The sequence below is a fragment of the Taeniopygia guttata genome, chromosome 4, assembly GCF_048771995.1.
Source record: "Taeniopygia guttata chromosome 4, bTaeGut7.mat, whole genome shotgun sequence".
NCBI classification, from domain to species: Eukaryota; Metazoa; Chordata; class Aves; order Passeriformes; family Estrildidae; genus Taeniopygia; species Taeniopygia guttata.
The window spans coordinates 34,293,032-34,320,092 of NC_133028.1; the positions used below are offsets into that span (position 1 = coordinate 34,293,032).

At 34.8% G+C, this 27,061-nt stretch overlaps 1 long non-coding RNA gene across 3 annotated transcripts in view; it reads right to left on the reverse strand.

The window, feature by feature from the left end:
• The window catches only part of LOC115494974 (uncharacterized), a 128,759-nt gene that overhangs the window by 18,943 nt on the left and 82,755 nt on the right, over positions 1-27,061 (reverse strand). Inside the window, exon 4 of one of the 3 annotated variants that reach the window (XR_012055614.1) lies at positions 25,451-25,549. The exons of the other annotated variants lie outside the window; for them this stretch is intronic. This is a non-coding gene — a long non-coding RNA (uncharacterized lncRNA). The remainder of the gene's footprint in view (positions 1-25,450; positions 25,550-27,061) is intronic. 3 annotated transcript variants of the gene reach the window in all.

Genomic DNA, 27,061 nt, shown 5'->3' on the forward strand with positions numbered 1-27,061 from the left:
AATTTACAGTACTCTAAATAAAAAGGATAGCTGTGTCACACCATATGCACAATAAAGGAAATGAGAGGCCATGTGGGTATGTACTATAAGGCAGTAAAAAATATTGGCATGAAGTGAAAGGCAGGAAACAATAAATAGAGACATATCAGTCTGAAACACAGCTTGTCTCTTACTATTACATACTAATCGCATATTACACAGAGTTTGCTAGTGTCAAGACACACAAAATCCCAAAAGACTTGATAGCAACAGTGTGAAGGTGGTGTCTTTTTATGAAGAAGAAAGAAATTATCCCTTGGGATTTTTTGAAGCATTAATTCTCAGGTATAGCACTCACAGCAGGTTAGAAAAGAACGATAAAACTGAATTTATGATTTTCATGGATGTATTAGAAAGATTAAACTACAATCCACATTAAATTAAATTCAGTCTTGGCTGTGGGGGCATTTGAAGGGGCAAAGGTAAGACTGTCACATATATAAGGTAGGCTTGTTTGTCAGGTATGTTTTCTTAGGGATTTTCAAGGATGTGAAATGATCTTAAATTTATATTGCATTTACTATTTGGCTGTGGGAGCCCTAGGAAACCAGTCACTGTGCATCATCTGACTATTGTATTCATATTATACTGCCTTTCTAAAAGTGGAAGAGAAGATAAAGGTACAATATTTTTGATGTACACATAATAAAAGGTGTCAGAGAAGAGGAAACAGGTTTTAAGCATTCTGAGATCCAGCAGTAAATTTAAGAACTGCACATAAAAATTTTAATTATAATTTTAAAATAGGTTTTCTCCTAATACTTTCTATATGCCAATATCATTGCATCCATAATAATTCTTATATGTCAAAAACAAAGGAAAAGCCCAAAAAAGAAGAGTCAGACACATATCATTACTGATAAAAGACTATTTAAACTGTGGTAAAACTGCCCATGGAAAGTTATTCAGTAATATATAGTAACATCAGAAAACCTTAAGAATACATCTGAAATTGTGGAATGAATTATTAAATAAATCATCTAATTGACTGGAATTAAGTAGACAACAAAAAAAAAAAAACTACTGAAATTATTTGGCTCTGTTGGATGGACATGCCATAGATTGAGTAAAAAGTCTTGGTACTTGATTTACAGTCCTGGCCATCAAAAGGACTCTACAATGTGAAAAGTACTTCAGCTTTTCACACTCCATCTATAAGGTACATATTTTAGATAATGTGTTGGTGTTATAGCACAGCATTATCTATCCTTGTACAGAAGTGTCTGTCTGGACCACCCATATAAGGTCTTCAGGTAGCAAAATATATTACCAGAAGTTTTTCTGTACCTTTCCCCATCTCAGAAATCATTTCCTTTCTCATACAAGGTCTTTATGATTCTTTTGCCCTCTGTGGATTGTATTACAATTTATCTTTCACTGTGAAGAAAGGAATATCACTGATGTGGTTCAGAGTAAAAAGGCACATAAATACAATTCTGCAGATGTTGACAGCTTATTAAAAACTTTAAGAAAAGTTCAACAGCTTTTTAATTTGAACAATTTTGAATTGTTATTTGAGGTTTGCTCAAATCATGATGACAATATCCCAAAGTTTCTAGCAAACTTATTTTCCAGGAGTGAAAAGAACCTTTATTTTAAAAATGCCATGAAAACAATTACATTTTTCTTTCTAATTTTTCACTATGGATAATTCAGATGTACTTTTGAAGTTTAAAAGATCCATATTTGGCTTGGCATTAGATTTCAGTCTCATTTTAAGTAATCTCTCATGTATTGGTTTAAACAATGGATAGTCTCAAACTGCCAATATGCAAAATTATTACGTGTATTTTCTGGTATATGAAGCAGTTCTGTCCATACAATCCTGGCCATAAGCAGGATTCAGCTCAGAAAAAAAATTTCCTCTTACATTCTGACCATGTATTTGCTTTTAGAAGAGCAACAGCTTCAACTTATTTCAATGACTTATAAGAAGAATATGTTTGTAGGTGAATATACTTTTCAAGGGAGTATTTGTTAGTCGTGGTATCTTCCATTCTCAAATGAGCAAAGGGTCAAAAAGGGTCATGAAATGGCTGTTGTGATGGTTACTATCACACCACAAAACATGGCTTTATGAGTACTTAATTACATTAGTGTTATGAGCAATTGAAACCTCTATAGTTAGAGTGCTATTTATCACTCCAAGCTGTGTTCCCAGAAACTTCTTATTGACTGGGATATTAGGTGAAATTAGTTTGTGTTACCATAGGATATTATTAAGTGTGTTACTGTTGAAGTCAGCAACACATGAATACAACTGAAAAAGATTAAAGATTTCTAAAAAAACTAATGCAAGTAATGATGAAAAATGATGAAAGGAAAAAAAATATTAAATATGGAAATAAGTGTTAACTTCTTGGAAATCTTGCTGGTCCGTATTTTTTTTATTTTTTTTTTACTGCAAAAGTTTGAGCATATGAAAAGACAATATGAATTCTCTGGATTTATTGGTATTGCCTAAGTGTGTGCAACTTTGTCACTCCTCTCCTCCTGAGACATTGTTATATTAGATGGTAAAAGCTGCAAGTAATCCAGATGCTCTTATCTACCATCAATAAAGCCTACCTCTCTTTTTCATTTTTACCGTGTTGATACATAGTAATTATTTTATAATTGACTGAAACCAAATCACTTTTCTGTCCATGTAGAAAGTATTTTCTAGTGCCCCTTGTATTTAAAGTTTTGCCTTCATCCTGGAAGTAAATCATCAAATGGTAGCTCTTTTACATTAAGATTACTGTATGTTTGAACTTGTTGGTGCCTTATTCCTGGATATGTGATGGGAATACTTCTGGATCTAGGCTATGAAGATAATTACAAGAATCAAGCTTCTGAATGTATTTATTATTCATATGTCACTTTTATTATTGTAGAGCAACCATAAAGTACCTGAGTTTCTGAAATTGACTCTATGAATAGTAACATACCTGTCCTCCCAGCCTCCCATACCTTTACACTCCCACTGCCCTCAGAAAAAGCAAAACTCAAATACAGAATATATTTCAAGGATCTTTATTAGTAGTTTTGTTATCCTCCAGTTATGTTACTAAAAGACATTGGTAATGTCAGCTTTGGTGAAGTTATTATGTCTGTACAGTTATTATATTTGAGAAAAATATAAAACAAAAATATGTTTGCCTGGTGTCCCTTTTGAGTCCTTTTTGTTTAAATATCCCCTTTAAAGTATGGATTATATTTTTAGTCCTTTGCAATATGCCTGAAAACTTTCACTCCTTCATAAAATGGTTGAGTAGGCATTCATTAAATTAAGTGAATGAAAAAATGTTGTCCTTTCTGATGATTACTGATTTTATCACATCCTAGCAGACATGGATTTCACCATGTGCACTACTTTAAAGTACAGGCGATTAAAGAAAAGTAAACCATTTTCTTGGGGTCATTGGTGCCCTTGGCTCTAATAATTGCTCCTGTATTTGTGTTGTTTTCTGCTGAATTCTCAAGTCCTGAGTTCTCTGGAAAACACTGGTAGTCTGTGACAGACTCTGCTCTCACATATAATTCAAAAGATAAAATAGTAAAATGGGAAATTGGATAACGTCACTCTTCTGTGCTTGGATTCTGCAGGATTTACTGGTTGGACTGTTTTCTCAGCTCTGCCGCAGTCAGTTGGGTATATTACATCTACACTTGCTTCAGCAGCTGCTCCTTAATGTGTCACCGGCGTGCCATTCATAAACAAAAAATTTCATGAACCTCATAGCGCAAAATCTGGCTGCAATTGAGAGGAAAGAAAACATGCCTTTCTTACTAACTCCGGGAATGCACAAACATTTAAGTCCCCAGTACAAACAAGAAGCAAGTTCAAACCCTATGTCAATGAAAACTGGAATAAAAAGATGCAGTCCTTGAGGGTGATCAGAGTTATATATATTTATTTGAAATTAGAAAGCTCTTTCATATTTTTCCCGTTCCACTGAACCTCTCATTTCAATTATCATAGGTTTTGATAGAAAAAAGGTATTCCTAAATCTTAGATTTTAAAGGTAGATATGGCTATTTAAATCACCAAGACTGTTGAACTGGTAACCAAAATCCCCAAATCCATATTTTCTCTGTTGAGCTGATATTCTTTCCTTTTTTTTATGCTGCCTTCATAGCCATTCACCTAAACATCGCACACGACATCTTCTCAAGATGCTTCTAATGTGTAGGTTATTGCATTCACCGAATTTTTTTCTCATTAGTTACGTTCTTCCTAAATGTTGATTTTTCCATAAAGCAATTTTTGTAACTACATTTTTAAAGTCACAAATTTCAAATAGCAAATACCATTGAATCAATAATTATTTTTAGATTGTTCACTCAATTTTTATGTTCAAAAAATGAAGAAGCTTTTGCAATAGACTGTATTTCCAATATTATTCAGGAGTCAGTGAAGAATGGAAGAGTTCTTCCAATATGTTTGTGTACATTCTTTCAGAGACTGTTGCACCAAGTCATGTAAAACCAACCATCTTTCCAGGGCCAGCAGAACTACCAAGATTCATAGAAGACAATAGAATTTTTCTACCAGTCTCTGTGGGCTTGTGATGTTATAAAAAAATTATAATTTTATACCCTGCATTAGATGTGGGGGCCAGTAACTGAGATACATCTACTTTAACGCTGAATATTAAACACCTCAGTTTAGGCAGCCTCAGTTTACTGCCTCAGTTTAGACAGTTTTCTACTTGGATAGCAAATTAGAGGGGTACAAATATTTTATAACATAAAGAACCCTCATTTCTTTCTCTATCTCTTTATCCCCTGCTTCCTTTGACAAAAAAAAAAGGTCTTTTGAGAAGCATAAAGTAAAGGCACCTCTTCCAGAAGCATGAGTATAAAAAGTTTTTCAAAGAGGCATCAGCAAATTAAACTTCTCAAAATGATTGATATTTGTCTGCCTAGCCAGCCTGCGTTGAGACAAAATCCTACAAATGCAATACACCACTGCAGCTACATTGAAACAGAAAGAAATGCTCTCCTTATCCTTGAGGTATAGACTATGAAAAACAAAGTACACTTGTAATTATGATTTATTTTGAGCATAGTAGTTGTGTCCCTGGGGTTTATTTTGCTAAGGATTTCTTGCCAGTAATGTAAAAAACAGAAATTTTTTGCATCTGGCAAGGTTAAGCAGGGAATACTCTCTCTTCATTAGGATCCCAAATGACTTTATCATCTCTACTGATACTTGTGACCAAAATTTGCGCAGAATGAATATACATCTGAGAAATCATTTTTTTTGGGCTTTAAAAATATCTGACTCTGTGTTTCTGTGTTAAAAAAAATTAAAAAGGCTAACTGGACAAACAAAAAATAATTTCATCAGTATTCTGGATTGACTTTAAGGAAAAGTCATAAAGCTTGTGAAAGTAGTGTTAAGATTTAGCTGAATTCTTATCATACTATTGTTTACTGATCATTTATTTGGTTTTCATTTTTTCCCATTGTTTTCTTAAATGCAGGTACTCCTTAAGAAACTAGGCTTTATGTGCCCTAGCAGGTCCAAACATAGGGTCTTGAGCATTTGTTTCACATTTTGTTCCTGTGAAATTTCACAGGGAAGGCTAGTATTACCACTTGGTAATTCCAACATTATATATTCTCTGTGAGACACAGCAACAGTACACTTTACAAAATGCTTCTCACACAAATTACTGTAATGTTATCTGCTTCACTGGAACATATAGATTATTTCCCATTGTCACAATTGTATTATGCCTTATCTACAACTGTAAAAAAACTCATCTGTTTTTTTGCAGAAGAGTAGGGAATATCATAATTATGTGGTTGTCTTATATATGCATCAAAACTGCACTAATTAATTTAATTTTGACTACATACATCAGCTGAGAATTTTTTTTGAAATATAACATTATTGCGGAAAATACAAAACATAGCCTGACAAATAACTCCTGCTTGGAAATGTAGAGGTTCAGATATTCCCCACACATGAAATCTTTCCATCAAGGAATCTGGACACAAAATAATAACAATAATAATAACAATAATAACAACGTCAATAAGAATATCAATAATAATAAGTACCTCCATTTCCTCAAAGCACATTTTAAGTGAAACAGACCAAACCTGCAGTGTGACCAAAAATTTCCATTTACCAGCACCTGAGCTTAGAATATACCATATAACATTAATCTTATTCCCCAAGACAGGGCTTCTCTTGCTGTCAAGCATATTTCTAAAGCTACAAAACCCAACCAATGTTTCTTAATATTCAGCTATGTAGGGGCTGGGGTCAGATGAAGTACACAATTGAGGAACAAATGCCATTCCTCCCCATTGCTGTAAACACAAACAAGATATACACAAATTGAATTTATAACAAATCTATTTGGCACGAGGGAATGAAAGATATTCAAAACCTGAAGATTTAAGTGGGAGTAATGGTCATTCGTTCTGATCAGAGATTTTGAAAACATGCATATATTTTTATAGAAAGTTTGAACAAAATTGGTCAGAGGGATAAATATGAGTACTTCACTGACAATTTTTGAATATTGCAGTGTCTATCGGTGGAATAAAATTCATCAGATCTGCTGGATTGAAAAAGGCACTATTCAAAAGAAAATACCTGTTTAAGAAACAGTCTTTTTTTTCTTTTTTTTTCCAAATGAAAAGTCAAATATTTACTGTAAAGCAACTCAAAATAAAGTGCTTTTGGAGTCAGAGACCAAAATTATTACCAAAATGAAGAGGGGAGGGTTATTAATTTATGGCAGAGAAGAAGAAGTTGCCTATTTATGAACCATGGAAAGAGTTAAAATGTTAAATTTTAGAAAGCAAATTATTTGTGGGAAATTTAGATCATCCTGATACTTAACAAATTATTTTTTCAATAAAGTGAAATCATTTTACCATATTTATCATGAAGTATTCAACAAAACAGCAACTGAGAGCAACAACAGAAACAAAGATGTTATTATATAAAAATTTATTATTGAAATGTATATTTTAACTCATATTTTCCCAGAAATTATTTTTGTAAGCTAGTGAGACCAAGCTCCATCTCCTGGAAATACACATAACTTCATTGAAAATGAGCAATGGTAATTTACCTCAGCTGAGGTTCCCCAGGTCATTAGAATAAAACTATTTCCTCTTTTACTGTACCATGACAATGTTACAGGTTTGAGACTTGTGTTTGTTTATTGGTTGATTTGCTGGGGGTTTTTTAAAACTCCTCTAGCTATTCTTTTCCTTCTCACTCCTTAATATGTGCCCTCAAGGTAATTTTTTTGTAATTTTGTTCAAAATTCTTCACTTGCTTACAATTCATTTGAAGGTGCTACTAATAAATAAATATTTCCCTTTTTGCAGAGACTTATTTATCATTTAAATTTACATATATTCTACAATAAAAATATTTTTTTGTTCCTCATATATATGTGAATGACATCTTTATATCAATTCCAAACTAAAATCTCTGGTTTAAAACCATAATACAAGAATATTTTCTACACGATGCAGACCTGCAATGTTTCCTCTCCAGAGTTTATACTAAAATACAGACACCCAGTTGTCTGCTTTTCTTAAAATAAAATAGGTAAAAGATTATTTTGTTATTTTTTTACAAGAGAATAAAATTACTTACATGGTGATTAAAAGCTACTTCCCTTACTCAATATTACATAGCAGCCAATTAATATTTTCGCACATATGTTAGAAAATTTTTTTATGCTTCAAACATTCTAGGAAGGTTTCCCACTGAAGAGGATGTGATTCAGAACCACTTTCCTCATCAGGTTCAATTTCTTTAGCATGGAGTGACTATCTTACTCTGTTCTTACCCAGAATCTTTCCTTCCCTATATCTTGGAAGCAAGGATGTAGAGCAAAGGTGCTGCCTCTGCAGCCCCTCACTGTAGCCTGTGATTAAAGGGTAACATCTCCCTTTTACTCCATCTCTACCCTGGCAGATTTATAGATGATACTTTGAGAACTTTTGTTTCCAAAGGATTTTTTTTATTTTCTGTGTTTACTGAAACTGAAAATACTGCATTTGGAATAGAATATTGTGTCTTTCCCAGGAAAGCACTAGTCCATATTCATATGCAGGCATTTCTATTGCAATTTCACTACAAGAGTCATTGTACCATCACAAAACTCCATGTTTTACCTAAGTCAGTATTTTAGTGTTTTCTTCTAGTAAGACTTTCCTTCATTCTTAACAATTTCCCTAGTACCGAGGAAACAACAGTTTCTCCTATCTGAAATAACTCTGCATGTACCTCTGATCCTAGGGGTACTAAGATAACAGAAAATGGAAACAGAGAGAACTTTAGGTAAATACTGAAATGTAAAAGAGGGCAGATGAGCTGCCTTATTACTAGGTAATACGTATTTATCCCTTGCCTTATACTGCCTCTGAAACACAGTGCTTGACACATGAGTTTTAAAAAACTTGGAAAGATTTAAGAACAAACAGACCAAACATATCAAAAACTCTTCAAATATATCAAACAAATCCCATAAGCCAGACTCTGAATCTTTTAGACCAGCAGAGTGCAATCAAAGGGCATCAAAAGTGTGCAGGAAAAGTAAATGATTTATTGGCATGGGTCTGTACCAAAGAGAACATTACTATCCTCAGATTAGTCTTTACAGGTAATAAGAATAAAACCACTACAGAGATAAAGGGATCAAAAATAGTTGATGGAACAACTTCAGAAACACCACTGAAATCAATCAAAAGGATGAGACTGTGTTCATCTAAGAGTTTAGTGAAAACCAGAGGATGGAGTAGCCTAGTAATATACACATTGCTTAAACTCATCCTGAGAAAGAATTGAAATAAGAATCAGCTTAATACCCTGAGTTTGGCCAAGAAAAATTCTCAGGATGAGTCTAGGAATTCCAGAAAAAAAGCTGTACTTTGCAGGCCTGAACATGAAAAGCTTTTTAATTTATACTATTCATTGGGAGCCACATTGCAGATTACTAAATTTTACAAATTACCAACAAAACTGAAAGAAAAAACATGAAAGACAATGTTTCTCTTCCATTAAAGTAAATTAAGTTTTAATTCTTTCCTGTCTGTTTATTTCAATCAGGAAAATATGAAAGAAAACCACAACATAATAGAAAAGTATATCACATGACAATTATCCAGGAGTGGTTTAAAAATATAAATTCACAGGAAGGCTATATTTTATGTAAAACAAATCCAAACCTAATCATAGAGGTATATTATACCTAAACATTGCTATGAAACATTAGGGGCTGTTGTCCAAAAGGGACTAATCAACAAAGTTTTAGTATTAAGGAACCTTTTGAGAAATAATGTGGAAGCTTTTACCCAGCTAAATTTTTTTGAGGTGATACTAGAAACTTCACAGAGTACAAATGACTAAGTGTGAAAAAAACCTGCAAGCTAAGTTTCTGGTAGCCTGTTATGTTGTGATGCAAGTAAAATATGTGCTAAGGAACTATGACAGTTAGAAAGGCAAGGAAGTAAAAGTTTTAAAGTCTGTATTTTTGTTTGGAGTTTTTTTTTCTAACTTATTTATGCAACTGCTTCCAAGATCTGTCTGTCTAGATGTTCTGTTGTACAGACTTGTAAAACTTGAATTGACCATGCCACTTTGTCACATGACTATTGCAGATATTTCCTTGTAGATACATTCTTCCTAAGGAGGTAAAATGAAAATTATTTAATTTTTTAAATATTTGACAATATTCTATATACACATGTGCTAAAAATTACTTTACATGTTGAAATTTTCTAAGACAACCTAAAAAACTGATTAGTCTCAGACATAAAAATATGTGGTAAAAGGGACGCAAAAATATTGAAATGTAGTCTGGTTAATTCGACTGACATACTGGAATATTATAATATATTGGGATATCTGCAAGTTTTCATTTTTCAAAGCAAATATTACAGTCAACTACAGAGTAACTCAGTAGGACATCTTAGAAAGTTTCATGCATGAATGTGGTCATTAAATGTTCTTTATTCATTTATGCACATCACTGACTGCAAGGTGGATTTTTCTTTCTTCTGGTCGGACAACATTATTTCGGTGATGGAGTTTGAATTTCCATTAATTATAACAAGGTCTGTCAGCTGACATTTTCACTGAGGGTGCTACAGTGCTCTGTGAAACCCAGATAGAGTTGAGATTATTCCGGGAAGCTGAGCAGATAGGCTGGCAGCCGGCCACGCGGAGCTCCATGCTGTGGCAGCTGCCTGTTAGCAGCACCAGCTGATTAGGGACATCTACCTGAGCTGTTGTCAAACCTTTGGCTGTCATTTAAACACCCTCTAAGAGCATGCTTTAGAGAAAATGAGGAGTTGAAAGCTCCGCTACATTGTGGAAAACAACTCATGTAAGTTCCAAAAGCACTTCATTGCATGGCTGAAAAAAAAAAAAGGGCACTAAGAGAGCAATTTTTGGCAATGTACAGCTCTAGTTTCTCCTCAAATTTGATTGTAAGATGCTAACAGTGTAAATTTAATGCAAATGTTTTAAGCATAAAAAAGAAAAAAAAATCTTTATAAGTCAGCAGTAAAAAAACAGAATGTAAGCCACTTATTGTCACTTCCATAAGTGGCCTGACAAATACCCTGGAAACAGTATAGTGGGATTCTTTTAGCTAAAAAAAAATATGATATCCAAATTGATGCTGGATTCCAAAACACTAATCTAATATGTTAAAGAAAAAACATAGGAAAAATCAACACCATCCTGAAATATATGTATTGATGTAAAAAATATCCCCCTCAAACCAAAAAAGAAAAAAAATGCACTGAAACCCCCCTAAAAATCCTAACAGTTCTGTTTGGAGCTGGAAATGGAATAAACTTTGGCAGAAACTATTTCTGAAATTGAGACCATGCAGACAGTAATTAAGCACAGGTGTCTCTGACACTGTACTCCCTACAGTTGCTAATGATTACATGACAAAAATTAAGTATGAAATCAGATATAAAAAACCAGGGTGATGACTATGATGACTCTTTATGTATTCTGGCATGAGGAGTATAAAAAAAAACAAGATATGTGAAGAGATTTTAGGGACTGTAAAAAAAAAAACCCTAAGGTAAGATTCACTTATATGTTATATTACCCTGAATGAACAGCTTCATAGGGAAAGATTTTAGGAGTTGTCACATATGCAAAAATATAGGTCATATCAAGAAAAATCTCCTGCTGATATCACAGTAAAAAGCACTATTTGAAAGTGTAGTTTAGTTTATACCTTTTTTCTTCAAAGTTTCATCCTGTTCCAGCCCTTTTGTCTCACTTTCTGCAGACAGATTTTACAGGAACAGATAAGAATTAAATTGATGATGCATATATCCTATTTTTACTAGACATTATAATTTACAGAGTAATATATGACAGTAAGCCCTCCTTAAGGGAATGAGCGTAAGTCATTTACAGTTAAGTATAGTTTAGACATGGAGCAGCTAGTTCCCATCATCTCTGTTCAACAGCTTAGAAAGAAATAGTGTGAAAATAGCACTGTCTCTGAAAAAAAGAGCTGGACAGAGCTGATACCCCTTTATTGCTGTTACATACAAGAGAAACGTCAACTGGATATGATTTTGTATCTGCAAGCATTTTATTAAATGCAAATATGGAAAAAAACATTCTGGCAATATAAAACACTGATGTCAGAATCACTTGATCTTCCTAGTGTATCAGGTTGTAGGTAAGATAAGCAAAGCCATAATTTTTTTGGGAACTGCCACCACTACAAAAAACTAGTGTTGAAGACATTAAACAAAAAATGAGGGCCAAAAACAGCAGTCATGTCACAAGTTCTTACACAAATTTGTCACCTGATATAGACATCACAGAGAAATGAGTGAGAAAGATGATCCAGTTTAGCAAAGTCTGAATATTGAGACAGAGAATCTCAGGGTCAGGGACAAACAGAAAAAATACATTCTTACAGTGATATTATGGTGATAGTGCCAGCACATCAGAAGACCTCTGCAGGTCTGAGAAAAATCTTCCAAGAGCTAACTGACCACCAGCTGAGCTGCTGGACTGCTTATGAACACAATATGTTGTGTGGTATATCAATGTTGGCTTAAGTATCAGATCATTTATTGGCAGGGGAAACGTGTTATTAAAGATCACGGCATTGGGCTGACACATAAATTCAGTTGTCTGGACCTGACATTTAGTCTGGTGTCACTTAGGTCACCCTGATTTGCTATGTATGTGACTGATACGACAGAGGACTGACGTGAGACTCCTGTCATTGTGGAAGGACAGCCAGAGCCCACGTGGAATGCTCTGGGGATACCACTGAGGAACTTGGATGTCCTTACACAGTCAACATAATTGAGGAGCAAATTCTTAAAGAGGAACTCTCTTTCAAGGATGTTTACAAGCACCCAGAGCATTAGATGTTTACTGAATATAAAATTGATGGCATCCTCAGCCACATGATGTATTTTTCTAAGAAAAACTGAAAAGCCGGTAAGCCGTTATAGGACATTGTTGCATGAGGCTTATGAGCACCTGTATATTTTATCAAAGAGAGTTGATGCATCTGTATTCACAATGAAATATTTTTCTGTTACATGCTCAAGGAAAAGCACCCAGAATTATGATTATGAATCAACTATATGTGAAAAGTTATACAACCACATTATTTTCTGAAAGGAAAACTATTGCCACTACAGGTCTCTGGACAAAAAAGACAGAGATTAGATAGGCTTGATATAATAGCTGGAATGTTTAAGCTTAAATTGAATTAAGTGACAACACTTGAATGTTGGGTCTACTTACTTGCAGGGCTTTATAAGACCCAACAGACAGGATTAACCAACAATGTCATGATATACAGTATTTGTATTTACAACATATCAAAAAAGTGATGCTCTGTTTGCGACCTGCTCTAAAATGAAGTGCAAATTGCTTGCAAAATGGAAAAAAAAAACCAACCAAAAAAAAAAACCCACCAAAACAAAGCCCTATTTTGTTCAATGCAAGAATCACTGACCAATGGCTATATTATGTGGAAAATTTGCATAAACATTCTATCAAGTTCACCAATTATAGGGCATAACGTTTTTTCCCCTACTAAGCATCCTTATGACTGACCCAAAATGTTCAGTTGTTAAATTCTCCCTGGGACCTGATTATTTTATAATCTTCTCTACAGGTATAAAGAGCTAGCTGTAAATACAGTCATTTGGTCTCTGTACAATTCTCCCCTTTTCAAGTTTTATCCATTGTCTAATGATGGTCTCACAGCTCAAATATTGGCTATTTTCTTTTATCTACAGCAGTATGTATTTTATTAGATTCATTTTTAGATAACAGATTTATACCTTAAATATAACTCCAGGTGGGTTCCCATAGAGTAAAACTGACTAGCCCCATGTTTCCCTTCAGCTAGAGCAATGGTTGCAATTGTTAGGAGAGCTGTCAATCTCTTCCTAATACATTCAAATCCTTTGGAGGAAAGCACAGGCCAAAGGGGAAAACCCAGAAAGGAATACTTCTGAAGCTGATTATAAAGGAGGCTGAGTGCTAGTCAAAGATAAGTTCCAACAGAGTCTGATTAACATTCTCCCATAAAATAAGGACCAGAGAGTAAGCCATTAATTTTATGGCTATTTTTTTCCACTGCTTGGTTTTTCATAAGTTGGACTTCCTTCCAGGCTAATTAACCACTAAACATTTTACAAGCAATCCAAGTGCGGAAGCAGTAAAAGATGAATTGCACTTATGAAGTAATTGACAAAGGGTATACTGGGCCTTTTAAGCAATGATATTGTGCATCTTAATACAGGAAGAAAGGATCCCTGGTACTGCAGTTTGATAGGTCATTAGTTAATTCTCAGAACTTTGCACAAGATAATAATGGCTCAAGGCTAGAATGAACCTGTCTGGATTAGGGTGGGGAACCCCACCTCAAAACACTGCCAGAGAAAACACTTAATGTTTGTATCTTGGTATTATCAAAATACACCCCGTGTTATCTTAGATTAATTCCCTGGCTATTTGCTTTTCTTTTGACAGCAAAGTCAGAGCTGACAAACCAAGGCAGTTCTCAAGGAAATTCAATTACTGAAATGTCTGACAGCTTGCTTTGCTGCTTCTAACTAAAGTTTTGAAAGTTACATGCTGCATGTATAATATAGTTTTCACTACAAAGGAATATATTTGCATTTTCTAGGGGGAAAATCATTTTCAAGCTGTAGGAGTTTAATGATAAAAGATAAAAAATGAAATACTGAAGTTTATATTTTGCAAAGAAATGAAGTGAGTTGAGTGGCTGCCACATGAAACTAGGAAAATAGTGTGTTTTCTTAAAAGCAGAATTCACTTGCCTTTCCATAAATAAGGGAATGCCAGTCTATCTGAATTGTGCCTGCATATATAATTTTCTAATTATTCCCTATGATGCAAGATGAAAATGTTTATAAACTTTTCTAAAAAGAGGAATTTTTTTTTTCTCATCATCAATTACCTGAGCTCTGGGTCCTATGAAGTGGCACCTCTGTGTTTGTTCACATAATTATTTTTAGAGATAGGAAAATAAAAAGTGTCTTGGTCATTGCACTTGCTTAAAGCAGATCAGACCACATTTCCTCTCCGTTGTACTCATCCTTTTCTTTTTTCTCCAGAAATCTGCAAATGGGCAAAAGACCCATCTATAAGCAAGGAATACTTTCTCACAGAGTTAAGCTGTTAGCCTACTCCAGCTATCATACAGGAAGGGTAAATGTAGAAGCAGGTTGTGAAATAACAGCTTTGGGCTGTCTTGAAGTTGTCAAATCAAAAGCTGTGATCCAACAACTTCATCAACAACTTAAATTCATAGGGTGTGTTCCTAGTTTTTATGAAAGACTTCTTAGAGTTTACAATTTCAGATGTGAAGTGTTTTGGTTTGCCACAAATCTTTTGTGAATCATACAGTTGCCTACGTACTAAGTAGGTACCCACTAAGTGCTAACCTGCTGGCTGCAATATGCTCCTGGGAAGCAGTAATTTCTATCTCTTCACTGTCCAAGCTGTAGGTTAAATTACTCTTGAAAGAGAAGATTGGTGCAGTGGGAGGTGGAACAATCCATTGTGCCAAAAGGAAATATATCTTAAAAAAGGAAAGAGAACTTATGAGGTATCATCTTTTTCATTTTCCCTAAGGCTCTTTATTCAATTCACATACAACTGTCATTTGATTGAAAACAAAACGGGTTCCTTCTCACACAATGCAGAATCACAAGGAGTAGCTGCAGTCACAGTTGCACTGGTACTGCACACTCTGCTGCACTGAATCTTGCATTACTGTCACATAACAGCTCAGATTCAACCAGTGGAGAAAAATATCTTTCCCTAATTGCATGGCCAATGTAATGCTTACTGCACCAGCACATACCTCCTTTTGACTGGAATTAGTAGCTACAATTTATCACTGAAAAAATATATCAGGCTTGGTGTGTTTGACTGTGCCAGTTTAAAAATGTAGCCTTTGCTTCACTACTGTATGACTCCTGCTTTATATCAGATAAATTCTATTACAGAAAATGAGTTTATGTCAGCATATAATTAGAATAACACAATGATGAAACAGCCTCAACTTTCAGAAAAAAAAAGAGGTTAAGGTAACATGGAAGTAATAGGTAAAGGAGCAAGCTGTGAACCTTCTCAGCATGCAAAGTTCCTCTAAAAATTTCTTTAGATTGCCTGGAACACCAATTCAGTTTCAATGCAGATTCATTGTTACTGAATCATTATGAAGTGTAGACATTTACTACATGGTACCCCTTTCACTGAGGCTAAATTACAGTAAATACTGTAATAAAACTACTTTCAGATCCTTTTTTTTGGCCAAAATGTTAAAGTCAGATATAACTTTAAAAACTCATTATTCCAAGTGAACAAACTGAATAGGGCTCAGGAGAAGCACTTATCAAACAATCTCAGTAAAAATTAGACTTCCGAATACATTTTCGAAGATGACACAAAAACTATTCAAGAGCCTAAAGCTTTGGGGTTTGGGGTCTTCTGTGCTAGAGTGTTATCTGATAGAGATAATAGAGTGTTTTGGAAAATTTTACCATAGTAAAAAAAATTATTGTCTTAGAGACAGAAACTCAGTAGGACAGCAAATAGTAACATTTGCTGTATTCAATTTGTAACATGAATAAATTAGCTTCAGGACAATCTTCCTCAAGATTTGGACTTGAATAATTTAATCCCATTTCATTTCATTCCCTTCATTCAGGCAATTAAACCATCAGCAGACCTTTCAGCTAAATTTGATCTAACGGCCTTTGCTATTTTTACATTGCAGATTAAGCATTCATACACAAGCTGACTTCCACCAATCAAAAACAGAATCGTGCCTGTCGTCTCATAAAGGTTAAGTCAGTATTTTGATAGGTCTGGAGAGGTGCAGTAAACCACTCCAGACCCTGTGCAGTGCTGGATCTGAAGCTACAATGCAACCTGCATTTGGGGTAACTTGAATATACTATAACGTATTCATTGCCTTTAATATAGAAGTGTAACTCACATCTACAACTACAGCATGGCCAGCATCTTAGAGATGAAAAGCAATATTCCCCAGTATCACCTCTGGGAGTTTTCTAGTGTCCCCTTCTTATTATTGAAAAATTATTGCTGAAAGCACATTATGTTATAGCGCTTGGACAACAGAACCAGCAATACCATTTTGGTCCCAACTTTTAAAACAGTGTTTCTTTAGAAAATCTACATGTGACACCTGAATTCTCAAAGGATTTGGCTGTTTTATATAAATTCAATACACTATTTTAAGGTTTTGTGCTAATGATTTTGATGTATTGTTACACACGCTCAGTGTATTTGACTACAGCAGGGATTAAATAAATTGTGTTTTAAGGATTTAAGGTTGAGAGGAAAGGATTAGGCTATGTAAATTGAGGTCTAGAAGGTCCTTGGTTCATTACACCTGTCTTTGGGGTTTTGTATCACCTTCACTCTTTGAGAACACTGCTATGTATATTTTGTGATACACAGGATTAGATAAAAGATAACTAGAGTTATTAAACAGTTATTAAATTAGCTTTGAAAAGAAATCTAAAAGCCAAACTTATCTGTTTTTAGAGTCTAGAGCAATAGTTTAAAAAAACCAAAAAAATAAAAGAAAGAAATTATTATAGACTCCGTTAACTTGGCACAAACAACTGAATTTTCACAATCTTTTCTGTTAATGAATGTACTCAGAAGTCCCAGAGCAAAAGTATTAAGAATTAGATTAACATATAAAAGAATATATATACAATAAAACATATTTGGTTTTCAAAAATATATTCATTTTTCATAAATACACTTGGCTGAACAGAGTGTCACAGTGGATTTCTAATAGGGCCCTCCTCCAATCTTATTTTCATTATTTTAGTGAGAAGTTGGAATTGGTTGCAATTTTTTTACAAGATTGAATTCCAAAGGCAAAAAGTGCATTAAATATTTCAATTATGCTTTTCTAGAAAAAATATTTATAATTTATCCTTACTAATAATATGAAAACCTAAAAGTCAAAAATTAATGTATTATCTCCTTTGAGTATCAACTAACAATACTGCAGTAAACTCATGGCAGGAAAATCTTCATTTTAAAACACTGAAACTTGATTGTGTGAAATCTGACAGAAAAAAAAGACAGACCAAAGAGAAAGAACAAAAAAAGAAAAAATATCTGATGGCTAATTGATAAAAAACAATGTTCTTTGAAATGCATGTTACCTTTCTACATCATGATCTTCAGACTCCTTAAAAAGCCTTAGTTTTATTTCATCTCATATTTCAATTTGGATCAATCTTGGATTAATCAAGCAACAAAAAAGAAAGAAATACTTTACACATAGTCACAGCAACCAAAGATAACTTTTGTGTTATTTAATTCCACATTAATGCTAGCATAGAACAGTTTGGACAGAAGACATTGTAAGATTGTCATGGTACTTTGAACAACTGTGGGTAACTGACATCTTTTTCTGGCCTCACATGTATGGAAAACATATGATTAACCAAACAGAGACTAATCGTAAAGAATTACCCAGAGGAACTATTTAATTTCTGAATTTATGTTTAGGTGTATGTACTTTGCTAAATAGAAATGATAGATAACAATTTGATTGGATGTTTCTTCATTAATGTTTCAATAATATCCATATATCCAATTTGCAAATGTTAATCATACCATGGTCATCAGTATTTGAAGATTTTTGTGGTATGAGTATATTATCACGATCTTTGAGTGAAATAATCAAGAGACACAACAGACTATGAAGTGAGTCAAAGAAAAAAAGAGTAAGTTAGGAAGTATGATTGATATAATATAAAAAAAAGCTGAAATAATATACAGGCTGTGATATTAAGCAATACTGATGTTAAGGAGCTAACTAGAGGCTATAGTTGGTTTGCTTATCCCTCAGTCCTGTCCATAAAAACCTATTTAGCTAAGAATTACATTGGACAAAGACTTAGATTGGTTCACCACACTGTTAGGTAAAGTCTAGGCTGGAGGCAGATGAATTTTGTGGCATACAGCCATAACTACTTGACAGCTCACTCGAAAAGCCATAGAATAGAAAGATGCTATGACAGATTGAAAATCATAGAGCAAATTAGCATAAACCCAAAGAAACAGTGAAAAAAATATTTTAAAATTACTGAAGAAGAAAGTAAACCCAACAATTTCTCAGGTCTTAAATGTGCACATTACCAGTTGAGCTACTTGAGCGTAGCTTTGCCATTAAGAGCCTTGGAATCTGGGCTTCTTTTAAATGTGTAAATACATATCCTGCAGAAAATCATCTTCTGACCTGTGATCCTACAACAATAAAACACTCATTTGCTTTTCTCAGTGACTAAGGTGTAGCAAAGGCAGCAGAGCTGACACACACTCAAGTCCACATAATAGCAATCTGGCACCTCTCCCACTCTTCATCCTGATCAGCATGGAAGTAGAGTGCAGTAGCATTGCATGTGTCCCCAAATACAATCATATGAAAGTTTTTTATAGAAATAAAAGTAAAGATACCCGGTGTAAGCAATGTATCCTTATTTGGTATTTCTCATTGAATGAATGTCACTATTCATAATGAATTCAGACTGGAATCTCATTATCAAGTCAAAGTGTATAGGAAATGTATGTTAATCTTTTCTCTCAGTGGAATGCAAAATATGAAATCATAAATGATCCTCATGCTTAATAAATAGTTATAGTTATTACACATTATAGGAGTCCAGATTGCACCATTCTTCCTCATAATGCATGGTATCTTCATTTTGAAGTGGCTGTACTGAAATTATTGCTATATGGAGAAAAAGTTATGGCTCAAAATGAAGAAGAATAAAAAATATTTCATTTGGGTTTTGGTCAATGACCATAATACCTCCTATTATAATCTAGTAACCCTCTATCCTCTCCATCAACAACCTGGATGCACATACCAAATGATGGAAATGCAAGGTTATACAAGGTCTGAATTACATTCAGAGTGTTTTCATGTTCCTCCATAGATGACTGTAGAACGATCAACCAGCTATATAATTTTCAAATATTTTAAGCTGTTGGTAAGAGCTAGGCTTAATGGCAGTAATTTCTTTTGCCTTTTTTAGTATCTAAAACCTAACCTTTCAAATTCTTGTGCTATTAGACACTATAACCTTTTAAAAGTCTTCTCTCCATTTTTCTTTTTGCCACTTTATATGCACTCTTCTTCACACGTTACCGTGTTTAACATCCTTTTCAACATTGTTTTTCTTCCCTAGAACAAGTTAAGTCTGAAAGGACTTTTGCTGTCATCTATCCATTTTGTCCTTCCTGTGTCATGTTACTTCTTTTAATTTGTTTTGTCCAAAACCATCTCCAATAGATGAGTAGCTATTTCACCTTGAATACCTCTGGAGGCAGTGACTCCCAAAAACCCTTTGGCAGTTTGTTTCATGGCCTATCTGGTTTTGATAGTTTCAAAGATTTTTATACTATTTAACCTACATTTTCCTTGCAACAGCTCAAATTTATTACTCTGTCTTGGGTGACTAATGAGAATAATTTCCCTTGTCCCTTCACATATCTGTAGAGAGCTATCACACTTTTCTTAAGTCTTCTTTTCTTTAGACTGAACAGCCAACTTATCTTATTAACCTTTTTCTCCCCTCACGGATCTTTCTTTCCAAACCTTCTATCATTTTCTTGATCTCTATTTTCTTCATTTTATGTCCCATTGCTCAAATGATAAAAGGAGAAGACAAAAGCCAAGAAAAACTGTAGGCAAGCTTTTGAAAACAAAGCACAAAATAAGAATTTGTTTTAATTCATACTCAAAAAATAGAAGTACAAAGAATAAAATATCCAACGGAAAATCACCACTGGGGGGCTGATGTGTGCACACATGCAGGCTGTGTGTATAATTGTACGACTGTTCAAATCCTTTGGAAAATAGTGTGGCTGCTTGTCAAGATCTAAAGCAAAAAGGACTGAGATTTCAAAACAGAAATACAGACTCAAACAATCCCTTGCCTATTGAAATAATTTGTCCTTGCCTCAGCTGCAGGTCCCGTTTGATTTTTTTTTAAGCAGTAGTTTGATGCTTTTGCTTCACAGTGCTACAAAACAAAACAAAGGGAACTTTTTAAAAGTAGTGATGAGCTAATTTAGTCTTATCTGAATTAGGATATTAGAACAATGCAGCTCTGCTAGTGGTCAGTCTTTAAAAAGACAAAAGCTGCATTACCAGGTCAGAATATAAGACCAGGGTGGTATCCCTGGCACTGGCCAGCAGGAGCTGAATCTATAATATAAGAAGCAGGATATGCTGTACTGACAGAGTCTGAGCAATAAATATTTTAACTTAGAAGAATTTTGTTTACAATAGATTTATTGTTCAGTTTGACCTCTCTAGTTGGTTTATTCCTTGTTTCATTGAGCTCATCTTTCTCACTCCCTTGTGCAAGACTGACTTCCACAGGAACTCTGCTGGGATGGTATGAATCAGTTTCAATTAAAAACATTATCACTGATGATGTTCAACTTGCCAAGAGAGATGATAAATATCAATTTGAATTGGCATGTTTCACTACCGAAACAAAGGCGAGTTTCTGTGACACAAACTGGGAGAGAAAGCAGACACACTGTAGTTCTTATTCGGTTTAGGATTACTTGGGAGGATTCATTTTCCTCTCTCCCCCCTCCTCCTCCAGCCTCCTTCAGTGCCCAGATGAGTCTTGTGTCAAGAAAAAAGTCTCATGACAGAAGAAACTGGAGTGTTTTCACTACAGGGGACTCGTCTAAAAAGTAATTAAACCGCTCAACCAGAACTCTTATTACCATTTTCCTTCACAACTTGATCCAGAAAACACAAAGAGCGAACTCAAAGCTAAAACATCAGAAACATTTCATGATGCTGTTTCATTCTTCTGCTATATATTATTCTATCTAAGGTATGTGTGATGAAAAACAGCTATTTGAGGATCATCTTTCTTACTGCAGGAATCATTAAAAACTACCAGGTCATTGCAATAATTTTCCTTTCAAACGCACTGTGCTGCTGGCACAGTCTTACAGTAGATTCTTCAAGTGACACCAGTGACAGTGAGACTGTGCTCTGATGTTTAGGGGCTAGACTGAACACTGCCCAGTGAAGACAGTGGTTCCATTCACACAACTAGCTATGGCTTGCTAGGTGCTCCTTGTCCTTTCCAGTACTGTTAATGGCAGGTACATTATAATAGACATTTCAAATGTATGAACCACATACACACACACTCGCACACACACACATACAAATAACCATTTAATAGAATACATTGATTTAGTATGAGGAGAAAAGCCTGATCTGGGTTACTAATTTATAGAGTCCACTTTGAAAGGGGAATTCAAACTGTAGAGTCTTAACTGTGTTTCATGTGGTAATATATATCACTTGCAATCTCTGAGGTAGCTGTTAAACATGGTCAGTGGGATGGAATATGATGGATGAGATAAAATATTTTGAATCTTTATAATTCAAGCCATAAACAAATTCAAACTTGTTACCCCCTGTTAGAAAATATTAGAGCTGTCATTTCTGTTATATTAAAACCATTCAAAGAGAGAATGTCTTCATTTCTGTTTCCAATTCTAACTCAAGAAATATTTCTCTCAGATGCTCTTTGTTGCATCCTGATGGAAAGCACGAAGAGATTTCATTTGCCATGGGCATTTTTGCCTGTGTCAGTTGGGTACCCAGACAGTTGTGCTGAGTGATAAGCCATGCTGTTCCTGCACTCACTGCCATTCTTCCCTCCTCCTCCTCCCCCTCTGCTGAGCAGAGCTAACAGCTGAGTAGGCCTGTCCTGACAGGACAAATGTAGGGTTCCCACTCCTTTTCCTTTGATTTTATTACTGCCTAATGGAAATATACTAAGGTTGATGAAGTCCTTTATGATATTTAGTGGCTACTGACTTATGAAAAAAGTTAATGAATGAAGAAAATGCACATTGTGAACAAGTTGGTGTGTAAGTGGCCCTTGGCTCTGGAGAACAGGCTCTTTTTTACATGTTTGCTGGGTTTTCCATCAAACAGGCTGGAATCACAAAGCAGTTAGGAAGGGTAGCAGAGAGAAGGATTGTGGGGTGTTTTACCCAGAGCACATGAAACAACCAAGCTATCAGACTGTTTTATAGGAAAATTCTAGGGAATGAGAGTGATTCAGTTTTGAAGATTGGAAGCAGGCATTGCTCTCCCACAACTTTAGAAGCAGAAGTGTTCAAGGTGATTTTGCCTTTTCAAATATAGGAAGTGTAAGCTGAGAGTACAGTCTGCCATACTGTGGCAGTCTTCAGCCAAGAGGTACTTCTTGAGGTTCATTTTCGCTGTTCCCATGTTAAGGAAACAACCAACTCAGTTACTGAACCCTAGGTCTATATGACATTCCCAATAATTTCCTTAAGTCTGCACTTGCACTGTCTCTGACTAAACAGGAATTTGGCACATCACAGGCTTTGACCTCAGAACCAGTACAAAGAATGTACTAAATTGTCTCTTTTTCCATGTATACAGTTCCCACCAAATCACTTCACAGATATCAGTATCTATAGTAATTATAAAAGTGCCATCTCCAAATGACATGCAGCTTATTCACCTAACAATAAGTCTCATCATTTTTAGCTTGAAACTTTGTCATGAATTAGATCATTTTGTGTGGGAGAAATTACTAGTGACAAATGTAACATGTAATACAATTGTTTAATCTGTTTTCCAAAAGTAAGCCCAAGTTGCTTGGATATTATTCATACATCTTTGTAAATGAATTGAATTAATTTTCTTCTGAGGTTATTTGTTTGTTTACACTTATTTATAATGAATTCCCTTCCACCCATCTGTCACCTGAAAGGAACCTCAAAATAAGTGCTTTCTGTGACTTTGAGATCCTTTTGTAATGCCAGAGTGTTGAATAGAGGCCTTAAGGTAAATGACAAAAAAGTGCTACCTCTATTTGCCGTTCATCATTCACAATTTCTTATTTGTATTGTGTGACTTGTCAAATGCATTGTTTCTTTTCAATGAATGAGGAATTAGAAGGTTTGAAGCAGAAGAATAACAAAGGTGTTGAGTAAATAAAGCACTTCTCTTTTGTCACTCACCCTAAACAGGAGGTGGAAATTGGCATGTTCAAAGTAAGTGCTAAACCAGAAAGGAGCAGCAGGGTAGCCCATACAACAAAGCAGAAATTGAAATGTACTTTATATCAACTCCTGAAAGACAAGTGATGAGGAAAACTGTGCCCAGCACTTGGGATAAATGAGAGACAGAACAGAAGTAATCAGGAATGAATGAGCTCCATAATTACCATGGTTAACAAACCATTCTGTTCTCTTTCTCCCTTGGTCATACATTTTAAGTGAAAAGCTGGAAATCTGGAACCAGAGGAGACTGAGGTTTACCCTGTACTGGGAGAAAAGAAGATTCTTTCTCATTCCTTGCCCCTATTGGAATGAAAATGGATCCTTAGCACTGCACTGATGGCAAGAAGAGAGAAAATTTGAATACCTCTACTGCTTTCATTATAGCAAGAATAAGACTTTTGTCTCTTCTCTTGGAAAAAAATCCTTTAGTAGAACTCAAAATAAAAAACTAAAACTTATACCTCAAATTGCCTCTTTCTGCTGAAACATCTTACAAGTGTTTGCCATTTGTAAAACAAAAAGACATCATAAAAGATTTCTAACAAAAAAAATTAACAATGACTTCAAACATTAAAAATTCCTCTTTCTTTTTTTCACTTTCCAAGGAAAGAAATTTCAGGTTTAAGTTGTACCCAAAAGGCTTGCAATTTTATCAATAGAAGAGGAAGCTACACCGAAGAGTATAGAATTTTCATCCATTCTGTACTTCTATATATTAGATTTTTTTAATAGATCTTTTATGAGATAATCAGACAGTCTACTTCACAGCAGTTGTAGTTTCATAATAGACACTGACATAAGGCCTTCAAAAATCATATTACTACAGAGTTCTTGGAAGATACCAATGACTATCACTACTCTTCACTTTAGAGGACTTGTTAACTTTTTGTCTCATTCTTTTTTGGCTGTTATCTCAAAGGTGATCAAAATACTTTTGGAACTCATGATGCATAGCAACATTTCTAATAGACACAGTTTCCTTAAGAACATCCAAATAGAGTTTTAAGTGGCAAATAATAAATTTTCTGCCTCAACAAAATACCTAATAAAGCAAGTTTTCTTCAGTGGATTTAAATATTAAAAAAGTAGAACTATCCAGTTCTAGTCTGAAGTAATTCTGTCTAAACTAACAAAATCGTCACAGTCATGCATTGTACTATTCTATTTTGTGCTAAAATCATAGTAAGTTCAACACTCTTAGAACAAATATCTACTGATAACTTTCTCAAAATACCTAAGAGGATGGCTTTAACTCTTTGATCCCAAACTTGCAGTATGATTTTTAAAATGCTACAATGTTATCCATTCACTTTTCCCACACCAGTCTTGTAAGAAAAAAAAAAAACAAACAGATAAAGATATGGAGATAAAGTTGTCACTTTCAGACCCTGTCTACAGTGTGTCCAAACATTTTTGTAGCAATCAAAGTAAAATCAGGATTTCTTTTTGGTTACAGCATGACTTTTTTGTGTCCTTACTAATGGAATGTTCCCTTTATTTCACATCCTGAGCTCATGACTCACTGCCAGTTGGGAGTTTCATTTCTGCAGCTGTGCTTGCAGTAGTTTTACCTTCTAAGATGAGCTAGCTGACGTAACAACCCTTTGATTTGGAACCTCCATATTAGAAGAAAGAGTATTCTGATGGTCTCAAATGTCGTTCTGCATCTCTCCTTCATAAATGCCAGTGTTGTGAGTCTGCAGAAATTCATCCAAACAGTGCTTTACACTGGTGTTTTAGCATATGAACACTCACCTGCTTTAGCATTTGACACTTGATCTAGGCAGCTTCAAAATCACAGGCTTTAAAAATACTTAGTTGAGGCCTGTGTATGCATTCCCACCAAGTGCCTGCCTGCAATGAAAGAGAGATTTAGAGCTCATGTCTGTTACAACAAATTTTTGGACAAGCCTCTATACATCTGTTCAATTCAATTTCAGTATGCTGGTGAAAATATCTAAGAAATATTGGATCCCAAGCATTATTAAGATTATGCAAAAAATGAGAATGATTCACATGCAAAAATGCGCACAGAAGACTCCAAGACAATGAACAATGGGCAGGTTCCTCACCCCACCACACTTTGTTCCACCAAAAGGACATGTCTCTCCTTCCTGGAAGAGTCCCTTTTCCCCATCCCTGGCAATGATTCAATGTGGTATTATAATGTCTTGGCCATGCCCCTCCCTCTGGGCCAGAATATGACACCCTCCTTCTTCTTTCTTAGTTTTTATTGCCAACCATATGGTAGGGAATATGCTTTTGGTCAGGTTAGGTCAGCTGCTCAGACTATGTCCCTTCTCAAGATCCTGCCAGGCCTCAGTTGCTGATGGGGGAGGAGTTTTGGTGAGAAAGCACTGATGCTGCACCAGCAGTACTCAGTGGTACCCAAAACAATGGTGTGTTACCAATATTTTCCTAGCAAAGCATAGCACTGTGAGGGTTGCTATGAGGAAAATAAATTCAGATGCAGCCAGAATCAATACACAGATTCAGGAGGATCATTGGGTGGCAAAAATTCTAATACTGAAAAAAACCCAAAACCATAGTGAGGAGTTAAAGAACAACACACACATACACACACACGCATGAATGGAAAAACAACCTGGAATAAAAAGCTGTTGTGATAGAGCTACAGTAAAATTACAATTGAGACTTTTGGCTTTTTTAAAGTCATTTTAATGAATATGGATCAGAGGATGAAGTATTAAAAATTTTCTGTGTAAACAGTTATTCTCTATTGTTTATACAGATGACAATGAATGTCAGAAGTCACTCTGAAAAATGAGTAGAAAACTCTGAAAAACTCATTTCAGAAGCAAATAAAACTGACGTATAGACCTGTGGTATGAGGTGAAGAGAACTATTGTTTGTTGCTTCCAGACTAAAGAAAATTCCTAATTCCAGCTGAATAAGTGGTCACACTTCTGCTTACAAGCAGAAGTATCCTTGTGCTGAAATGAACTAATCATAGAGGTAGAGGTAAAGAAGTGGCAATACTCATCAAATGAAACAAAAGCACTCGGGCAATATTTATTCAAAATATCTATTTCTAGAAAAATAATTGTTCTTGGAACTGAAATGCCAGCTCTGAAGAATAAAGATTTCATCTTCAAACTTTCACAAGTAGCAGGATCAGTGCCTACATAGGCCAGGTTTGCTGACAAACACTTTTAAATTTATTTTCTATTGCTATAAGACCTGAACACAAGATAGAGCAGATAGATATATACATGTAAATACATGCAAAATAATCTAGTTCCAGTGAGAGCTACAGCTCACATAGTAAAGAAATTTGGTGCTCTTTTTTAAAACCATTATTTAGAAGGGAATAATTAGCACTATTAAAAGCATTGTTCTGGCTCT